The sequence below is a fragment of the Mercenaria mercenaria genome, chromosome 3 (genome assembly GCF_021730395.1).
Source record: "Mercenaria mercenaria strain notata chromosome 3, MADL_Memer_1, whole genome shotgun sequence".
NCBI lineage: Eukaryota > Metazoa > Mollusca > Bivalvia > Venerida > Veneridae > Mercenaria > Mercenaria mercenaria.
The window spans coordinates 60,734,505-60,752,561 of NC_069363.1; positions in this window are offsets into that span (position 1 = coordinate 60,734,505).

Consider the following 18,057-nt stretch of genomic DNA (forward strand, 5'->3'; position numbering starts at 1 on the left):
AATGGGGTCACTGGGTCAAAGGTCATGGTCACAGGGACCTGACCATTGAAAATGGTTTCCGCTCAATATCTGGAAAAGTATTTCACCTAGGAACTTGAAACTTCATAGGTATGTTGGTCTTGATGTGTACATGACCCCTACTGATTTCTGGGGTCAAAGGTCAAGGTCACAGGGATATAAACGTTGAAAATGGTGTTTTTCTTACTTGAATTTTTTTACACCAATTTATTTCTTTAATTTCATTTTCTATCTGTCCATTTCTTTTTTAGCTCACCTGTCACATAGTGACAAGGTGAGCTTTTGTGATCACGCAGCGTCCATCGTCCGTGCGTTCGTCCGTCCGTCCGTAAACTTTTGCTTGTGACCACTCTAGAGGTCACATTTTTTGTGGGATCTTTATGAAAGTTGGTCAGAATGTTCATCTTGATGATATCTAGGTCAAGTTCGAAACTGGGTCACGTGCCTTCAAAAACTAGGTCAGTAGGTCTAAAAATAGAAAAACCTTGTGACCTCTCTAGAGGCCATATATTTCACAAGATCTTCATGAAAATTAATCAGAATGTTTACCTTGATGATATCTAGGTCAAGTTCGAAACTGGGTCACGTGCCTTCAAAAACTAGGTCAGTAGGTCTAAAAATAGAAAAACCTTGTGACCTCTAGAGGCCATATATTTCACAAGATCTTCATGAAAATTGGCCAGAATGTTCACCTTGATGATATCTAAGACAAGTTCGAAACTGGGTCACGTGCCATCAAAAACTAGGTCAGTAGGTCAAATAATAGAAAAACCTTGTGACCTCTCTAAAGGCCATATTTTTCATGAGATCTTCATGAATATTGGTCAGAATGTTCAACTTGATGATATTCAGGTCAGGTTTGAAACTGGGTCATGTGGGGTCAAAAACTAGGTCAGTAGGTCTAAAAAAAGAAAAACCTTGTGAGCTGTCTAGAGGCCATATTTCTCAATGGATCTTCATGAAAATTGGTCAGAATGTTTACCTTGATGATATCTAGGTGGAGTTCGAAACTGGGTCACGTGCGGTCAAAAACTAGGTCAGTAGATCTAAAAATAGAAAAACCTTGTGACCTCTCTAGAGGCCATATTTTTCAATGGATCTTCATGAAAATTAATCAGAATGTTTACCTTGATGATATCTAGGTCAAGTTCGAAACTGGGTCATGTGGGGTTAAAAACTAGGTCAGTAAATCTAAAAATAGAAAAACCTTGTGACCTCTCTAGAGGCCATATTTTTCATGAGATCTTCATGAATATTGGTCAGAATGTTCACCTTGATGATATCTAGGTCAAGTTCGAAAGTGGGTCACGTGGGGTCAAAAACTAGGTCAGTAGGTCTAAAAATAGGAAAACCTTGTGACCTCTCTAGAGGCCATATTTCTCAATGGATCTTCATGAAAATTGGTGAGAATGTTCACCTTGATGATATCTAGGTCAGGTTCGTAACTGGGTCATGTGCGGTCAAAAACAAGGTCAGTAGGTCGAAAAATAGAAAAACCTTGTGACCTCTCTAGAGGCCATATTTTTCACGAGATCTTCATGAAAATTGGTGAGAATGTTCACCTTGATGATATCTAGGTCAAGTTTAAAAGTGGGTCACATGCCTTCAAAACTAGGTCATTAGGTCTAAAAATAGAAAAACCTTGTGACCTCTCTAGAGGCCATATTTTTCAATGGATCTTCATGAAAATTGGTCAGAATTTTTATCTTGATGATATCAAGGTCACATATGCTCAAATAATAGAAATAACGACGTCATACTCGGTTCAACACTGGGTCATGTGGGGATAGGTGAGCGATTCAGGACCATCATGGTCCTCTTGTTTCCCTTGTTCCTTCACTATTAATTTGGGGGTTATTTATTGTATGCCTTTATTAGAACTTTAACTCGTTATCACCTAATTCGGAAATTCCAACCAAAAGGCCGTCAGGCGTTAGCTGCTTGTTTATTAACTTAAAAATCTTAAACTTAAAAATTATGTTTTGGTGCACTTTCACTATATTTCTTTTGTTACAGAAGGGATTTCATCATTTGATTCAACCTTAAAAAAGTTCTTCCTCAAAATCCTCATCCTCATCATACGACACAAGGACCATAACCCGTGCACAAATATTTAATGAATTATTTCCCTTCTTACTTAGAATTTCAGTTTAATTTTTTTGAGCATATATCTGTAGTTAATAAATGATTTTGAATGTAATTTGCTCATAGATTGTGCAACTAGTTTGATCAACTGATCGAAATGCAGATCTAGTTTAAATTCTTTTCCTAATGCCCTGGAATCTGTCCTGAAATGAACCAAGGAATTTATCAGTGTTTGTTTGACTGTCTGAATATGTGTATCAATATGTTGAGTCAGTCTATGTAGTCAAATGACAATGAACACAAGTGTGTTTAGACACTACAATACTTTATTTAATAAACCTAACAATAACTGATAAAGATGTTAATTGTACGACAGCTATTCTAAGACTGACCAACATCTACTGTGCCAGGACATATCAAGCTGATAAGCCTATAGTCTGTTCAAACTGACGTAATTTTTGCAAAGTGTCCTATTTTTGATAGACTGGACATGTAGAAATATTCAACAATCTTTTCCGTAGTGTACCTCGTTTCTCATTCTTCATTGATAGAAAATTGCTGTTTGTGCACTATATTGTTTTTCTTGTACTCCTTAAGGATGCCTGTCTGTTTGGTTTGATAGAACTATGTGTTCAAATTTCCATCTTCTTTGTGTTCGGATTCTGTTAACTGCGAAGTGGTTGTTTTCTGTCATTTTTTCTGTACGCAATTCGGACATTTCAGATGTTATTGTGTTTCCATCTGTCCGTTCGTCTGCATTAAGCTTGTCCGGCTTTCACAGGTCAAACTGCTGGCTGGATTTCAACGAAACTTCACAGGATTGATCAGTATCAAGCCTAGTTGTTGCATATCGCTGGCACGTTCCACTTCGCTGCACAAAATGGCCAAAAAGAGCTAAAAAGAGAAAGATCTTGTCCAGCTTTCACAGGTTAACTTCTGGCTGGATTTCGGAGAAACTTCATATGGCAAATAAACATATGCCATAAAATATTATATTAAGTTTCCTATGATATTAAAATGTCATGGCCACTGGCAGTTTTATAGGGTGTTTTTGTGACAGAAATGCATTTCCTAAAATGCACCATATGGCATTTCAAACTTAAGAACTTCTGCATCTGATAAGAAATACATACATGTACATTAATAGTCATAAAAGTGGCATGGTATGGGCATGGGAAATGACATAACCTCCTTGGAGAAAAGAAGACATGTGGCATGTAACTTATGGCATATGGAAAAAGAAAATATGAAATTTACAGGAAATCCCAGATTTTCCCAATGGCAGTTTTATAGGGTGTTGTAACAAAAATGCATTTCCGAAAATGCATCACATGGCATTTTTCAACTTAAGAATATCTGCATCTGGTAAGACTGTACATTAAATAATAAAAGTGGCATGGCATGGAAAATGACATAATTATCCCCAATGGAGTAAAGAAGACATGTGGCATGTAACTTTAAAGAAAAAGAAAATATGAAATTAACAGGATATCCAAAATTTTCCAAACATGAAAATTACTAAGTACTCTGGAATTAAAAGCCATTAATATTATGTAAACAGATGTAGCAAAAGTACAGAAACTCCACATTATTGAACATTTATGTACACCGGACAACCTCTCTCTGTAACTTTGATTCTTTTCCATTTTTTTCTCTCTTTTCCAGCACTGGTATGTAGTTTCTTTTCCCCTTTTGAAATAATTCTTTTTTTGAGCCTCACCACCTTAGAAAGCCGCTTAGCTTTCTCCATTTTTAACAACTGAATTGATGTACTCAATCTCTTTTTTCCTTTTCAGTTACATTTTGTAAGTGCCATAAGCATTTATACAGGCTCGTTTCATGTTGCTGGTCACTTTCATTTCAGTGCTCTTTACATTTTTCCTTCTCAAAGCGGTTTTTACAATCTGTACTGCCTAATAATTCACCACAGTTAACTTTGTTCTGTCCTTTTCTATGATATTGTCCATTATATTAAAAGTGGATTCAATCAATGGGCCACTGAATATGAACAAGGCAGCAGTCACAAGCTTTTTCATCATTGGGTATCTGAGGTTGCTGTAGACTTCCAGTGCAAACACTTCTGCCCAGTAACAGGTGTCTACACAGTCACCTTCTTTGTAGTTAGCAGCTAAGACTTTAACTTTTGAATCAACATTATATTTGTCAATTTCCATAGCAAGCTTTCCACTTCCTTCTGGGGTGAAGAGATTTGGTAGTGCACTAGCATTCTCTTTCATGGAACTTGCTGACAGGCTATGGCCCACTAACTCTGGGTCAAGAACTGACATTAATCTAATTGTTTTGTTAGTAAGGGGTAAATTCAGTATCTTTTTGGCAGCCATGACGTAACTTGTTTGCAGTCCATCATAAAGTCTTGACACCCAGTGCTTGTTTTCCTTGTCCATTCTTGCCTTGTTAAGATCAGAGAAGGCAGCTTACCTATGCCCAGATTCCTGTCTGACTTCTAAATCTCTCTACCCGTAACATCAGATTTAACAAGCCTACGCACACTATCTGGAATACACTCAGGCTTATTGACATTCCAGGCACTTCTTTTGTAACCCAAACCATTTGTCTATGCAAAGTGTGTCTGTATTGACAGGTTTCTCTGATTGAAATTCCTTCACGTAGCCATGAAACAAATTTAACACACCCCTGAAAAGGTTTAGCTTAACAATTGTTTCTTCCTGTTTTGAAACAAACAATCTAAAATTCTTTCTTTGTGGTCACAGCTTATGGCAGATTTCTGCTGTTTTTCTTGTGACATCTGCAAGGGAATTATTGCTGCTTGTGCTCAATTAAATTGTTTTTCTAAAAGTCAGTTCTGTTATTTTTATCTCCACTTTTTGAAATTTTACAAATTGTAGAGCTTGTGTTGACATGTCACAGAGGTTTCATGATAGCAGGTTTCACTAAAACTACTATATACCAAATGGTTTTAAACTGCACATGTTTTTTATATCACGAGATGACCTCACAGGACATGACCCTACCTTTCATTTGGTCAGTTTTATGGTCCTTTTTAACCTAGAATTTCAGATTCAACTTTTGCATGTAAGCAGGTTTCTCAAAAACTATTGGGTCAAATGCTTTCAGACTTCACGCATGACTTCACCTGTATGAAGTTTGCCGCCTGGATAAGATCAGGAAAACTTCCGCCAAAAGCACATTAAAATCCACCTAGTTTTAATAGGCGGAAACCAGGCTTCAAATAGAGCAGAACCGGGTGTCAAAATCCAGAAACCAGGCATCAAAATTTAAAAAACAGGCGTCAGAATGACCAGTAAAAATGTAAAAACCGGGCGTCATTTCTCAACAGGGGTCATTTCTGAAGCATGTATCATATCAGGCATTATTTTATGCCAGGCGTCAAATCTAACAGACGTCAAGTCAAATTTAACGGGCGTCAAAATTGGAACATGAAAACCAGCTTCAGAAATAAAGCTGGACATCCTAATAATAGAAAGAAAAAAAAACAGACTTCTGAATGGAATTCAATTGTTTGAACAACTTTCAAAGGGGACCACCCAAGAAACATCCCTGTGAAGTGTTATTGACATAGGCCAAGCAGTTCAGGTCAGGGTTTTCACTTTAGATAATTTGAGGAGGCATTTTTTAAATTGTAGGAGGTTTGAAGTGCGAGCTCCAATGGTGCGAAGCTTTGCTAGGGGGGTCTGGGGCATGCCCTCCCTGCAAAATAATTGAAAATTTGTATTGATTTTCTGCATTCTGGGCTCTTCTTGCTACATTTTAACATAGAATATTACCTTCTCTACTACCTTCTCTAGATAGCAAATTAAAGCTATATAAAGAACTGAATAACTGGGAACAATATCAATAACATTTTTCACAATTTTATTCTTTAATAATGAATTCAGCCATTTTCATTTAAGTGTGTTTTAGTAACAACAGTCATCTGCTTCACTGCCACTATCACTGCTCTCATCTAGACCAAGTTTCCTTCAGGCAATGTCAACAGCCATGTTAATGACTTCCTGAGGTGGATTTTCCAGTTGATTATTTCCCAATGCTGCTTGGGCAGCTTCAGCTTCAACTTCCTGTTTTATGGATCTTTTTCCAGCTTGAGGAAGCTTCTTCCTCTTCTTTTTATGTAGTCACTTTTTCACAGCCGCCTTGACAACTTCCTGTCCCTCAGCTGAGGTTGGATCCAGTGCATTGATAGTGATATAGAGGAGAGATTCTAACATGGCTGTGCCGAGTCTATTTCTCAGCCTAGTCTTCAATGCTTTAAGGGAACTCGCTCCTCTTTCTGGCCAGGCATTGGAAACAGGCAAACATGCAATAACTTCTGCAAGGTAGTATATGTCTGGGTACAGCTGTTCAATGGCAGGGTTTTCAAGCAACTTGAGGAGACACCATTCTGTGGCTGTCACATTGCTGTCTTTCAAAACAGTAGCTGGTATATTATGCTTCATGACATCTCTGAGGTGGTACTTGAAGCCCTGCCACTGCGCTCTCAGTCTTTCACTCTTGCCATCATTGTCCCTGAAGTAATGATCTGACAGCACCTCAGTATTTTCATTACCATACAGCTTTAGCTCATTTACAGTTTCTGGTACTGCAGCTGGGTCAAATATGCTAAATGCAGCTAGTACTTCTGAGCAGTTGGCAAATCTGTTTTTGATATTTTCTTGCAGTGCTTCTATGTAATTATTAAATAATGTTTGCAGAAATTGTCCATCCCTTTTATCCATTCTGATATCGCTTGACATGTTTGAAAATGAGTCAATATCTTTCTGAAGCTGATCCAGAGGCCCCTTTACTCTCTAACAAACTCTCTAATCTGTCCTTTGTCATACTGATAAAGATATTTGTGGTGGACTCTCGAAACTCTCACCTTTAAAGAGAAAAAAAACTTTTTTGCCTGAAATATTTATGTAAGACACCTGACAGGCACAGAATTCACCATTTATGTTTATGCGGGTTGTTTTAAAAATATCTAGGCAGAGGACCCTCGTGCTATCCGCACATTTATTTCAATATTTTTGTGCTTTAAAAAATCTCGGTGGACTGTCCCTCCAACAACACTAGCACATTAAAACAACAAAACAGTACCAGGGTTTTCACTTTAGATAATTTGAGGAGGCATTTTTAGCTCGACTATTCAAAGAATAGTAGAGCTATTGGACTCACCCATGCATCGGCGTCTGCGTCCCGATTTGGCTAAGGTTTTGTATGTAAGCTGGTATCTCAGTAACCACTTGTGGGAATGGATTGAAACTTCACACACTTATTCACTGTGATAAACTGACCTACATTGCACAGGTTTCATAACTCTATTTTGCTTTTTTACAAAATTATGCTCCTTTTTCGACTTGAAATTCTTGGTTAAGGTTTTGTATGTAAGCTGGTACCTCAGTACCCACTAATGGGAATGGATTGAAACTTCACACACTCGTTCACTGTCATGATCTGACATGCACTATGTAGGTCCCATAACTGTACTTTGCATTTTTTCAAAATTATGCCCCTTTTTCGACTTAGCAGTTTTGGGTTAAGTTTTTGTATGTAAGCTGGTATTTTAGTATCCACTTATGGGAAAGGATTGAAACTTCACGCACTTGTTCACTATATGAGCTGATAAGCACTGTGAAGGTTCCATAACCCTTTCTCCAATTTTTACAAAATTATGCCCCTTTTTCGACTTTTGTATTCATTCAATTGACAAGGCTGTTGAATAGTCGAGCGTTGCTGTCCTCTGACAGCTCTTGTTTGAATTGTAGGAGGTTTGAAGTGCGAGCGCCAACGGCTGATGGCTGGCAATATTGCTGCAAAATTAACTGAACCTTTCTGGAATCTCCTTGACAGGTCTCAAAGAATTGGAAGTACATCCTTTAATATGTAGATGACACCCAGAAACTTTACAGTTTTTATTTTTTTAAGTAATCCTGAAGCTGTAGCATCTTTGCTCTCAAGCTGTGCCAGTGTCTGTAAAAGGGGTTCATAATCAGCATGAACAGCTTTAACTGTGTGACAAGCCTTCTTCAGCCATCTGGTTACTTTGTCAACACTGTCTGTATCCAGAGTGATCGACTTTAGTTGACCATGCATCTTCAGATATGCTGCCATTCTCTGGGGCGAGTTCTCAAAATATTGCCATAATTGTCGGAGCCAGGTTTCAACATCATTTATGTAGCTGAGTTTGCTACTGGCAGCAGTACAGGCAAGTGCTAATCTGAGGCAAATACAGTGTACATTAAGGAGTGTAGGGTTTACCTGCCGAAGTCTCGCTGCAACACCATTTGTTTTCCCTACCATAACAGCTACACAGCCAGTGAAACGTGTCAAATCTAAGCCATCTTGGTCGTCAAGTTCTTCCAGAATAGAGAGTGTAGAGATGGCTTCAGCATTTGCAGACTGAAAATGTTCCAGTGCATTTTGGCAAGAAAGAAAAGAAGTTTCAACTTTATGACATTCGTGGCAGTAATACTGTATGAAAGAGACCAAGTCACTGAAACATCTGATACGTCATCAGTCAAAACTCCAAAAGCAGAAGCTTCTTTAACTTTACGCAAGACTTCTTCCTTGACAGTTTCTCCAAGAGTCAAAAATATTTCGGTCTGAACACCTGCTGACTTATGGTCAAAATATTTCAAAGATTCCACTTTGAAGACTTTCTCAACAAAATTTAGCATAGGTTAAAATTGCCTGTTTACAATAAATGACTTCATCAGAAAATATGCAGTTGAAAAGACTTGTTCCAGTACAGACATTTCAGTTTCAGTCTTTTTGGTAGTTTCCCTGTGAAAATAAGAGACTTTCTGCAGGAGCTTATTTTCAGTGGCATCAGAATGTAAATTACTCTTGCTGTGTGTATTAATGGCATCGACTTTCATTCTTACAGCGGGAGAGGATGCAAATACCTCGTTCTGATTTTGATGATGTTTCATGAGATGTTTCCGGCAAATTAAACAGAACATGCCCTTACCCTCCACATAGCATAGCCACCAGTTATCGTTTTTAGCTCATCTGATTTTTTGGGAAAAAAAATGATAAGTTATTGTCATCACTTGATTGGTGGCGGCGTCGGTGTTGCCTGGTTAAGTTTTATGTTTAGGTCAACTTTTCTCCTAAACTAACAAAAGTATTGCTTTGAAACTTGGAACACTTGTTCACCATCAATAGCTGACCCTGTACAGCAAGATACATAACTCCATCCTGCTTTTTGCAAGAATTATGGCCCCTTTTGGACTTAGGAAATATCAGATTTCTTGGTTAAGTTTTATGTTTAGGTCAACTTTTTCTTTTAAACTATCAAAGCTATTGCTTTGAAACTTGCAACACTTGTTCATTATCATAAGCTGACCCTGTACATCAAGAATTGTAACTCTATCCTGCTTTTTTCAAGAATTATTGCCCCTTTTGGACTTAGAAAATCAGATTTTTTGGTTAAGTTTTATGTTTAGGTCAGCTTTTCTCCTAAACTGTCAAAGCTATTGCTTTGAAACTTGCAACACATGTTAACCATCATAAGCTGACCCTGTACAGCAAGAAACGTAACTCCATTCTGCTTTTTGCAAGATTTATGGCCCCTTTTATACTTAGAAAATATCAGATTCCTTGGTAAAGTTTTATGTTTAGGTCAACTTTTTCTTTTAAACTATCAAAGCTATTGCTTTGAAACTTGCAACACTTGTTCACCATCATAAGCTGACCCTGTACATCAAGAAATATAACTCCATCCTGCTTTTTGCAAGAATTATTGCCCCTTATGGACTTAGAAAATCAGTTTTCTTGGATAAGTTTTATGTTTAGGTCAGCTTTTCTCATAAACTATCGAAGCTATTGCTTTAAAACTTGCAACAGTTTTTCACCATCATAAGCGGACACTGTACTTCAAGAAACATAACTCTATCCTGCTTTTTGCAAGAATGATGGCCCTTTTTAGACTTAGAAAATCATGGGTAGGGCAATATTTCTGTTATACAAAAAAATCAGATGAGCATCAGCACCTGCAAGGCGGTGCTCTTGTTAAGCCAGCTATGCTGGAATTTCTTTGGTAGAATTCTCTGGATCTCAGATTTACTCAGGCTTGTGCAGTCGTTTTTGTTACATGTATAACAGTGGTGGACAGTGTGCTTGTCATCAAAGTGAGTTTTAATTACTTCCCTGCATTCGTCTGCAGTCCATGGTGAACCATTGCAGTCGGGATGTGAAGTAAAATTTGTTACTGTCCATATTTGAAAATCTGAATCACTTGATAAGTCTGACTTTTTTTCACCCCCTTTTGTGATCACGCAGCGTCCGTCGTCCGTCCGTGCGTAAACTTTTGCTTGTGACCACTCTAGAGGACACAGTTTTCATGGGATCTTTATGAAAATTAGTCAGAATGTTCACCTTGATGATATCTAGGTCAGGTTCGAAACTGGGTCACGTGCGGTCAAAAACTAGGTCAGAAGGTCTAAAAATAGAAAAACCGTGTGACCTCTAGAGGCCATATTTTTTGTAAGATCTTTATGAAAATTGGTCAGAATGTTCATCTTGATAATATCTAGGTCAAGTTCGAAACTTGGTCACGTCTGGTCCAAAACTAGGTCAGTAGGTCAAATAATAGAAAAACCTTGTGACCTCTGTAGAGGCCATATTTTTCATGGGATCTGCATGAAAGTTGGTCAGAATGTTCATCTTGATGATATCTAGGTTAAGTTTGAAATTGGGTCAACTGCGGTCAAAAGCTAGGTCAGTAGGTCAAATAATAGAAAAACCTTGTGACCTCTCTAGAGGCCATATTTTTCACAAGATCTTCATGAAAATTGATCAGAATGTTCATCTGGATGATATCTAGGTCAAGTTCGAAACTGGGTCATGTCCAGTCCAAAACTAGGTCAGTAGGTCAAATAATAGAAAAACCTTCTGACCTCTGTAGAGGCCGTATTTTTCATGGGATCTGCATGAAAATTGGTCAGATTGTCCATCTTGATGATATCTAGGTCAAGTTCGAAACTGGGTCAACTGCGGTCCAAAACTAGGTCAGTAGATCTAAAAATAGAAAATCCTTATGACCTCCCTAGAGGCCATATTTTTCAATGTATCTTCATGAAAATTGGTCAGAATGTTCACCTTGATGATATCTAAGTCAAGTTTGAAACTGGTTCACATGCGGTCTTAAAGTAGGTCAGTAGGTCAAATAATAGAAAAACCTTGTGACCACTCTAGAGGCCATATTTTTCATAGGATCTGTATGAAAGTTGGTCTGAATGTTCATCTTGATGATATCTAGGTCAAGCTTGAAACCGGGTCAACTGCGGTCAAAAACTAGGTCACTAGGTCTAAACATAGAAAAACATTTTGACCTTACTAGAGGCCATATTTTTCAATGGATCTTCATGAAAATTGGTGAGAATGTTCACCTTGATGATATCTAGGTCAAGTTCGTAACTGGGTTACATGCGGTCAAAAAGTAGGTCAGTAGGTCTAAAAATAGAAAAACCTTGTGACCTCTCTAAAGGCCATATTTTTCATGAGATCTTCATGAAAATTGGTGAGAATGTTCACCTTGATGATATCTATGTCAAGTATAAAACTGGGTCACATGCCTTCAAAAACTAGGTCATTATTTGACCTTCTTGTCCTTAAGTGCAATGATAACAGGTGAGCGATATAGGGCCATTTTGGCCCTCTTGTTTAGTTCACTGTATTTCTGGATTTGCACTTAGTTTGAAAATGGTTCATTTTCCCACATTTTTAGCTCACCTGAGCACAAAGTGCTCAGGGTGAGGTATTGTGATCACTCACCGTCCGGCGTCCGTCCGTCCGTCCGTCGTCCGTCCGTCCGTCCGTCCACACTTTCCTTTAAACAACATCTCCTCCTAAACCAACAGACCAATTTTGATGAAACTTCACAGGGTTGTTCCTTGGATGGTCTTCTTTAAAAATTGTTCAAAGAATTGAATTCCATACAGAATTCTGGTTGTCATGGCAACCAAAAGTAAAAACTTTAAAAATCTTCTTCTCAAAAACCAGAAGCACTAGAGCTTAGATATTTGGTGTGAAGCATTGCCTAGTGGACCTCTACCAAGTTTGTTCAAATCATGACCCCAGGGTCAAAATTGACCCCGCCCCGGGGTCACCTGATTTTACATAGGAAAATCTTAAAAAATCTTCTTCTCAAAAACCAGAAGCCCTAGAGCTTAGATATTTGACTTGTAGCATTGCCTAGTGGACCTCTACTAAAATTGTTCAAATCATGACCCCGGGGTCAAAATTGACCTCGCCCCAGGGGTTACTTGATTTTACATAGGAAAATCTTCAAAAAATTTCTAAAAATAAACCAGAAGGCTTAGAGCTTAGATATTTGACATGTAGCATTGCCTAGTGGACCTCTACAAAATTTCTTCAAATCATGACCCTCGGGTCAAAATTGACCCCACCCCAGGGGTCACTTGATTTTACATAGGAAAATCTTCAAAAATTTTCTAAAAATAAACCAGAAGGCCTAGGTCTTAGATATTTGACATGTAGCATTGCCTAGTAGACTTCTACAAAATTTATTCAAATCATGACCCCCGGGGTCAAATTGACCCCGCCCCATGGGATTACTTGACTGTACATAGAAAAATCTTCAAAATAAACCAGAAGGCCTAGAGCTTAGATATTTCATATGTAGCATTGCCTAGTGGACCTCTACAAAATTTGTTCAAATCATGACCCCCGGGGTTAAAATTGACCCCACCCCATGGGTCACTTGATTTTACATAGGAAAATCTTCAAAAAATTTCTAAAAATAAACCAGAAGGCTTAGATCTTAGATATTTGACATGTAGCATTGCCTAGTAGACTTCTACAAAATTTGTTCAAATCATTACCTCCGGGGTCAAATTGACCCCACCCCATGGGGTTTTTTGTTTAGCTTTAGCAAAGAATTTTTTTCAAGAAAGCAATTAAACTCAGGTGAGCGATATAGGGCCATCATGGCCCTCTTGTTAACACTTATGTCCTTTTGCTGGACATTCTTTAAAATATATAATAATAATAATAAGAAAGACTTTATTTATAGAGGCGACACAGTTAGGTCTAGCCCAATCTTCCCTGTGAGCCTCATACAAAACACATATTTACAATGGTACAAAATGAAACAAAATGAGGTTGAATATGACAATCATATGGTATTTACATGTAAACAATGATATCAAGGAGAGACCAAAAACAAGCTTTATAATAGATGAAGAGATGTTTCATGACAATTTTTTAAACAAAGGAAATAGATATAAACGTAACATCTCACAATATTGATGACTGTACAAAACATAATAGTCATCATAGACAAAATTTGGAATAATTAATTTACAAAAATTTGAATACGACACTTTAATGTTATTGCTTATGAACTTTTACCTATAGAAGACATTCTCCAATGACTTATGTATTTACTTTTAAAGCTTGCAAGACTTTCTGCCTGACGGACATCATTTGGCAGTGTATTCCAGATTTTTGTTCCAGAGTATTCAAAGCTTTTTCAAAAAAATTCTAATCTTGGTTTAGGGGGATACAAGTTAAGTTCTGAGTCAGTTGATCTTGGACTACGTTTGTGAATATTATGGGTGTGAGTAAATTTATCTTGTAGGTATTGAGGGCCTATATTGTTGACAGACTTATAAACCATAATTGACTGTTTGTATTTGACTCGCTGTGGGAATTTCATCCAGTTTAGTTTAATAAACAGTTCCTCAGAGGGTGAAAATGTGAATGTTTTTCATGTCCACAACACTCGCACATGGTCTTCTTTCCCCTTTTTTCTGATGACAAGATTGTTTGTGTCCTTTATGTTCAGCCTTTGAATTCTGTCGTCTTGGGTCAACAGATTGTTGTGCTACTTTTGACCCAGAAGCGAGTGCCTGAGCTTGTGACTGACTTAGTTCATAGGTGTGTGCAACGTCTGTGCACCTTCCTAATGTTAGGTCAGATCCTTCCATGATCAGTTTCCCAGACCTAATGCCAAATACAATGTGATCACGCATTAAGTCCTGCTGAATCCCTGCCGGATAATTACAATCTTTTATTATGTCTCCCTCAGGAGACATATTGTTTTTGCCCTGTCTGTCCGTCCTTCCGTCAGTCCGTCCGTACGTCACACTTCATTTCCGAGCAATAACTGGAGAACCATTTGACCTAGAACCTTCAAACTTCATAGGATTGTAGGGTTGCTGGAGTAGACGACCGTCACTCCGTCAAAGGTCAAGGTCACAGGGGCCTGAACATTGAAAACCATTTCCGATCAATAACTAGAGAACCACTTGACCCAGAATGTTGAAACTTCATAGGATGATTGATCATGAAGAGTAGATGACCCCTATTGATTTTGGGGTCACTCGGTCAAAGGTCAAGGTCACAGGGGCCTGAACATTGAAAACCATTTCCGATCAATAACTAGAGAACCACTTGACTCGGAATGTTGAAACTTCATAGGATGATTGGTCATGAAGAGTAGATGACCCCTATTGATTTTGGGGTCACTCTGTCAAAGGTCAAGGTCACAGGGGCCTGAACATTGAAAACTGTTTCCGATCAATAACTAGAGAACCACTTTACCCAGAATGTTGAAACTTCATAGGATGATTGGTCATAAAGAGTAGATGACCCCTATTGATTTTGGGTTCACTCCGTCAAAGGTCAAGGTCACAGGGGCCTGAACATTGAAAACCATTTCCGATCAGTAACTAGAGAATCACATGATCCAGAATGTTGAAACTTCATAGGATGATTGTACATGCAAAGTAGATGACCCCTATCGATTTTGGGGTCACTCCATAAAGGTCAAGGTCACAGGGGCCTGAACATTGAAAACCATTTCCGGTCAGTAACTTGAGAACCACTTGACCCAGAATGTTGAAACTTAATAGGATGATTGGTCATGCAGAGTAGATGACCCCTAACGATTTTGGGGTCACTCTGTGATAGGTCAAGGTCACAGGGGCCTGAAAATTGAAAACCATTTCCGGTCAGTAACTTGAGAACCACTTGACCCAGAATGATTAAAAACTTCATAGGATGATTGGTCATGCAGAGTAGATGACACCTAACGATTTTAGGGTCACTCTGTTAAAGGTCAAGGCCACAGGGGCCTGAACATGGAAAACCATTTCCAATCAATAACTTGAGAACCTCTCAACACAGAATGTTGAAACTTCATAGGATGATTGTTCATGCAGAATAAATGACCCCTATTGTTTTTGGGGTCACTCCGTTAAAGGTCAAGGTCACAGGGGCCTGAACATTGATAACCAGTTCCGATCAATAACTTGAGAACCACTTGACCCAGAATGTTGAAACTTCATAGGATGATTGAACATGCAGAGTGGATGACCCTTATTGATTTTGGGGTCACTCTATTAAAGGTCAAGGTCACAGTGGCCTGTTCATGTAAAATCATTTTTTGGAAATAACTTGAGAACCACTTGACCTACAATGTTGAAACTTAATAGGATGACTGGACATGCAGAGTAGATGACCCCTATTTATTTTGAGGTCACTTGATCAAAGGTCAAGATCACAGGAGCCTGAACAGTGACTTGAGAACCACTAGGCCAAGAGTGTTGCAATTTTGCGGGATGACTGGACATGCCAAGTAGATGATCCCTATTGCAGCCAACCATCAGTGTCTCTTTGACTTTTGCTCCTGACCCCTATTGACTTCTTGCCTATAGGACTTTGCATTGGGGGAGACATGCACTTTTTTACAAAAGCATTTTCTAGTTAACGTTTTGAGTTCAGTCACGAAATATCTAAACAGTTCATTTTCATTTTGCACTCTTGACTTGAACAGGTACCTGTTATAAATGATATTGCTCTTGGGTTTGCAATACTCTTTAAACCTTTCATAGTATGTTTTTAGTTTCTTCTTTTCTGTGTTAATAAGCTCCCATGTGGAATAAATTAGTCTTCCTTTTGAGCCAACCTACAACATCAAGTAGTTACATTGCACTTATTCAGATTTGGTCAATAATGGACCTTTGAACATAAACTCAAGAGTGTTCTTTGAAGTGTTTGAATGCATTGCTCAAGTCTCTTGATTCCCAATCCATTTTGGGGTTATTATGTCTCCCACATCACTCTGGTGGGATACATATTGATTTACTCCTGTCTGTGTGTGTGTGTCTGTCTGTCGGTCGCAAATCTTGTCGCTCATCCGATCTTCACCAAACTTGAACAAAATGTGTTTGCCAGTAAGTCCTCAGCCAGGTTCGATAACTAGTGGCTCTTGAATTACAGTATCTGCACTCTTAGTCATTAATGCATACACAGATACCAGTATCCGCACTCTAAGTCATTGGTGCATGGTTGACTCAGATACGTAACTATTCAGATGATTAGGCATTTGTGGGAGACATGCGCTTTTCTCAAAAACAGTTCTAGTTTTAAGGATTATTGTCCGTTTTTAGCTCGGCTATTCATAGAATAGTAGAGCTATTGGACTCACCCGTGTGTTGGCGGCCGCGTCCCAATTTAGTTAAGGTTTTGTATGTAAGCTGGTATTTCAGTAACCACTTGTGGGAATGGATTGAAACTTCACACACTTATTTACTGTGATAACTGACTTACACTGCACATGTTCCATAATTGTACCCCCCGACAACAAAGTTGTAAGGGGGGGTATACTGGTTTCAGGTTGTCTGTCCGTCTGGCCGTCTGTCCGTAGACGCAATCTTGTGCGCACCATCTCTCCTTATCCCCTTGACAGAATTTTATGAAACTTCACACAAGTGATCAGTACCAACAGTAGTTGTGCATGGGGCATGTTAGGTTCTTTTAGAAAAAAATTTGCAGAGTTATGGGACTTTGTTTTTTTGTTACTATACTATATACATAGACACAATCTTGTGCGCACCATCTCTCCTCATCCCCTTGACACAATTTAATGAAACTTCACACAAGTGATCAGTAACAACAGTAGTTGTGCATGGGGCATGTTAGGTTCTTTCAGAAAAAAAATTTGCAGAGTTATGGGACTTTGTTTTTTGTTACTATACTATATGCATAGACACAATCTTGTGCGCACCATCTCTCCTCATCCCCTTGACACAATTTTATGAAACTTCACACAAGTGATCAGTAACAACAGTAGTTGTGCATGGGGCATGTTAGGTTCTTTCAGGAAAAAAATTTGCAGAGTTATGGGACTTTGTTTTTTTGTTACTATACCATATGCATAGACACAATCTTGTGCGCACCATCTCTCCTCATCCCCTTGACACAATTTAATGAAACTTCACACAAGTGATCAGTAACAACAGTAGTTGTGCATGGGGCATGTTAGGTTCTTTCAGGAAAAAAATTTGCAGAGTTATGGGACTTTGTTTTTTTGTTACTATACTATATGCATAGACACAATCTTGTGCGCACCATCTCTCCTCATCCCCTTGACACAATTTAATGAAACTTCACACAAGTGATCAGTAACAACAGTAGTTGTGCATGGGCATGTTAGGTTCTTTCAGCGACAAAAATTGCAGAGTTATGGGACTTTGTTTCTTGTTAACATACTATGTACATACATTCTGCATATGCAATCTTGTGCGTGCCTAATCTACCAAACCCTTACACACAATTTAATGAAACTTCACACAAGTGATCAGTACCAACCCTAGTTGTGCATGGTACATGTTACATTCTTTTAGATAAATATTCTGCATAGTTATGGGACTTTGTTTTTTGTTACTATACTGTATACATACAGTCTATATACATACAGTCCACATAATTATGCAATCTTGTGTGCGTAAAATTGCAATGTACTGTGTCAGTGCATGCTGGGGGTACATTCATCACCTTTAGTGATAGCTCTAGTTCTGTTTTGCTTTTTTACAAAATTATGCCCCTTTTTTTCGACTTTGAAATTTTTGTTCAAGTTTTTGTATGTAAGCTGGTATCTCAGTATCCACTAATGGGAAAGGATTAAAACTTCACACACTTGTTCACTGTCATGATATGACATGC